This window comes from Cyphomyrmex costatus, unplaced genomic scaffold (assembly GCF_001594065.2).
Source record: "Cyphomyrmex costatus isolate MS0001 unplaced genomic scaffold, Ccosl1.0 scaffold273, whole genome shotgun sequence".
NCBI classification, from domain to species: Eukaryota; Metazoa; Arthropoda; class Insecta; order Hymenoptera; family Formicidae; genus Cyphomyrmex; species Cyphomyrmex costatus.
The window spans coordinates 1,129,305-1,134,572 of record NW_017276833.1 but is presented as its reverse complement, the minus strand read 5'-3'; positions in this window follow the sequence as shown (position 1 = coordinate 1,134,572).

The following is a 5,268-nucleotide window of genomic DNA, read 5'->3' as shown; positions in this document are numbered from 1 at the left end:
TGACTACGTGGCCTTGAATATTCTCTTCAATAATCATCTTGAAGTGTAATCGTGATAGTGACTTGCACGCGAGAAGTACGACGCGTTTGTCCACATGCGGGCGAATATTTGTATTTTACAATACTTGAATTAGCAATAAATGCTCTTATTTAGACAAAGCAGATATAAAATTGCATTCGGCCTCGCGAGTCGTTATACGTTTGCGTCGATTTTCTCGAGTAAACTTCTCTTGTCACGTGAAATCCAGACGAGCAAGAAACGAATGGAATTTCACGAGTCACATTCTCCATTATGGTCTCTAAAAAGAAAGTGATTTTTGGACCGATATCAATTTCTACAAGATAACACTGGCAATGAAAGAGGGCTCTCTGGTTTTTCTAAGAACGTGTGAGATAATCCGCGCTTTTTTATTTGTAAACTCTAAAAATTGACGATGATTTAAAATAAAGTCGAAATATTCGGTAGTTTAAAGACTTATAGGACACTCGCACGAAATGAGATCCAGGTTCGACTTCCAAGTTCGAGGTAATATTTTTCACAATGAAAAATTAATTATTTACAGATTTTAATATATCGTTAAATATTATTAAAGTCTGAGATGTGCGAAGACCACCAAAAATTGTTAAATTAATCAACTCGCGATATTACTGCAGTAGTTTAGTAAAGCTTACGTTTCAAGTCTGAAAAATTTGGTACTCAATTAAAAATCTACATTTGTAGTAGGCGAGACCGGGACACCATGAGTCACAAAAATTCAAATAGTAAAGAATGCATTAAAATGTAAGATTTTTGGTCTCAATTTTTTAAATATACTTATTATAATTAAGGGATAATGTATCATTTTTCAAAAACAAAATAATTTGTTTTTTAAATAAAAATCGAAAAAGAAATATTTAGAAATGACCCATGGTACACCATGGCACCTTTATATGAAATCTGCCAGTCCTATTAGTCAGCCGTTTTTAATGAATGAATGAATGCATGAATGTCATAATTGGCTGCCAATTAGAACACTAATTAGAACCACTTAACACCGATCACGCTTCTTTGATAAATCTATAGGACCCTACCGAGATCCAACTTGACCGTTACGGCATGTTTTCATTGGTTTTCATTAAATTATCATGAATAATTATTATGAAATTTAATTAAAGGCAATTTTATGTATATTGAAGATTTTGCGCATTAATTGCTTCGAACTTATATGTACAGTTCTTCTTTAACGTTTTGAAAAATATCTTTATTCAAGCTCATTATTCCTATATCACTAGTCACGCTCCCTGAATCATAATCCCCGAGATCGAGGGTGGGAACTGGGAGCGGCGCTTTCGAAAATCGCACGAGCGATGGATTTGCGCAACTCCGTGAGTTATCTAACACGTGCATGCATTATACGTGTTTATTGTCGAGGGTTTCACGCGAGAAATCGCTCTCGCAGAAGACGCGGTCGAAAAACCGGTACGCCGGAATATATAGAGCGAGGAAGTTCCGGACGCGGTGTGTAACGTTCGCGTAATACCCGATTATTTCAAGTAAACGGTCATTACGGCCTTGTATTAATTATTGAACAGCAAAGGTATATCGTTTCTGGTGCGGACGGTGCGTGAACGAGGCTCCAGATCGTCAGAAATTTCCCTATTTCGAAACGAAGGCTACATGTTGCATTGTCGTTACGACATTGCGACAACAGGAGCTCATTAGATCCAAGAACGTATACGATCGGTACCCGTTTTGCGAGAAAAACTTTAATTTAGTATAGAAGTGGAGTAGACATACCTATAGGTGTCAAAATAATGTTACACAATAGAAGAAAGGAGATTTTTACAAGATAATTTAAGTTTGTGAAGAGATAAAATACAGCAAAGGAAAGGATCAAAAATTATAATTCATACTTCGGTGGAATACTTTTAATATGTTTTTATAAAATAAATAAATCTAACAATTAATAATAAATCACAAATACACCAAAAAAAAATTATTCTACCGATAAGCGGGGAATTCCTCTTAGCATTTCTTCAGTGCCGTAACTAGCTATCTTTGCGCCCCCCCCCCTCCCTAGGTTCCCATTTTCCTAAATATTATAGATGCGTGTTTGCATGTTTAGCATGTTGAAGTTTATTAGTGTCTTACAATTACAATCAGTAAGACTGAAAGTAGAAAATATTACTCTTAAAGTATCGTTAAAAATGATCTAAATAAGAATAATATTAGATGTACAAGAAGAGGAGATTCTTCTATTATCAAGAGGATTGCAATCTTAATGTCATGATTATACGAAATTCATCTACAATACTTTGGAGAGTATCCTCGGTCATATATAAATGGAAAATCCTGTGACATTAACACGGAACCGCTAAACGACAGAATATTCTTTTTTGGATGTAAAAATACACAAAATTAAAAAAATTTTAAGAAGATAACATTTGCTATCTTAAACACTTAAACCTAAAAAAAAGTAGGAATCATTTCTAATTATAAAAAAAAAAAAAAAAAAAACATCTAAGAAAGAAAATCAATGTTTTTGCGCAGATTGTAATATAATAAATAAAAGTATGTTTCTCTTAATTTATGATTGTGAAAGATATTTAAGAATATTTAATGGTTGAAGGAATCATTTCAGCCGTTTTTGCATCCAACGATCAAAGCGTTTCACGGAAGAATCGATTGTTACGCAAATGTCCCGCTGTACGGAACCTCCTGATTGCTAAACGCAGATGTAAACGAGGTCGGTGACCCTCCAGGATACGCCGCGATCTGTATTCTCCTTCGGGCGGCATTAGCCGATTCACCGATCAGTTAACTGCATGATACACGCGATTGCAACAACGGTAACATTCTTGGCCGCTGCCTGTCTGGAAAGCGAAGCATCGGCGGACAATTTAATTAAGTGTTACGCGATGGATATACTAATTAAGGACTCGAGCTCGGCGTGCCTCTTCCTCGACTTTGTCACAGCAAATTGACGGCTGTCGCCCGCAGTTTCGTCATGACGAACTGTTTACGCTTTATACTGGTCACTAGAACGTGAGAAGAAAAGCTTTCCTGCTGTATTGCGGAAGTAAAGTTGTCAGGATAGAATTATAGTATATTCTCTATTCCGGAACTCATTTCTTCGTGGAAACGACCAGAGCATGATTGATTGCTGCAGTATATTGAAATTGTAAACTTCTAAATTCAAATGTATATTAATTTGTCATAAAATATTTAGATCATAATATTTACAAGCAAAACTTCGAATAAATGAATGTCATCGATCACCAAACAAATTGTAGAATAATTTAATAACTTTTTTTTTATACTTTAAGAATAATTAAAAAAATTTTTTCGAGATATGAATTATAATTTCTGCAGTTGCTTGATATGATTTTGGCACATTCAAACATAAATTATCCTGTGAAAATGGCCTTTCTATTCTGCATTATTTTTAGGCCTATGCATATTTCGCATAATAATAATTTTTGTAGATTTTATAAAACATTTTGCTTTATAAAATATTTGAGATTTTTATACAATTATGATATGAATTTGAATTGATTAGAATAAATCAAATTAAATAATAGAAATCTTATATTCGTCAAAGCGGATCTTAATGTTTAAATATTTCTATGTTATTCTCGATCAAAATTACGAACAGAACCATAGTCGTAATATAAAACTTATTAAATTGACAAGCAATTTAATAATTTTTTGTGCCAACGAGCATCTTTATAGGAACATTAATAATTTAACGTTGATGAGAATCTTAAGTCTGTCAATAATTTATTGTGAAAAATATTTCCTCAGTCAGGATTCGAATCTGAATTTCCTCTTGAGACTTTCATTCAATCGTAACGGATATATTCGCAATTTTCGAATATATTCGTATAACACGGAAGTCTTACTGCGCTCGCAATCGCGATTGATAGCACGATTGGGTATTCGGATATAACTTGTTTTACATGCCTCGTAATTCACGCTCGAGATCGCGGCGGTGGTCACTTCTACACGCGCGATGTTCTTATTTAAATTTAAGCGTCGGCCTCGTGATCGATTAGGGTATTCAAACAGTGACTAAAGGTCAAATTTGCGCGTTACGTAGAGAAGTACGGTATTCAAACAAACTTTATAGGTCGGCTTTACGTTTTGCATATTGTAGGTATGTTATTCGGATAACGAAATGAAAGTAAATGTTGCATGATAAGCGATATCAGAAGAGCAAGTTTCGTAAATGTACACGGTATATAGTACATTACATGACTGCCGTCGTGAAATTTTGCGGATCGGAGGTTCTTTTGAGAAGTGAAATTATAAGCGGCAATAGAAAATATTAATAAAAATGTATAATAATATATTAATGAAATATTAATAAAATATATAATAATACTTTAGAAAATATATGACAAGAAAATATGTTACAAATTTTATTGAGTTGAGTAAAATAAACGCCTTACGTTGGGTATCTATACCGGAAGTATACGAACCTGCCTATATCTATGAATGAGATAATCAGTGTGGATTAAATGATAATAGTGCGCACACATGCAATATGAATTTACAAATATGCAACCTGTCGCGCAGAATAAATTAAAGGCACGAAATGAGCTATGTTGACCTCTGATCTCTTCGTACATTTAACGCAGAGTGCAACTGTGCTTAATTTTCATTTCCCGCCGATGCAACGCCGTGAAGTATACAAATTCTTACATTAGGTAACAAGGACTTGGAATTGGCCGTGCTCGGCGCTTAATGCGTTATTAAATAAAGAAGCGAGGCTTAATTGAGCGAAAGTTTTTCATATCGCAACGTGATAAAATCAATTTCCGTCTTTCAAAAACTCTCTAAAATGAATCAGTCACTTATAACTGACGAAATCATCAGCGAATATTTACTGCTTTTCAGTAATAATACACTAATTCATTTTTATTGAAAATTATATGTAGAAAATCGTAATCTCTAACAGTGAATTGCTGTATTATTACTGGAAAACAGTAAATATTCGCCGATGTGATTACATATTTGCATCAATTATAAGTGTAGTGCATATAGTGAGTCAGTAATAAGACACTGGATTCACTTTTAGAGAGCAGGCATTAAACGCAAACCATAAAGAATAACGGTATAACAATTTCACGCTTCTACGATTATTTCTATAATAATTACTGAACAATGAACGGAATAAATGGCACCGTGTCCGATTGATAACGAGAAACATAATTACGACTTAAATTTCTATACTCTTCTCTCAGTTTTAAATTTCCGTTCGTTAAATACGGCATAGCCGCCGTAACG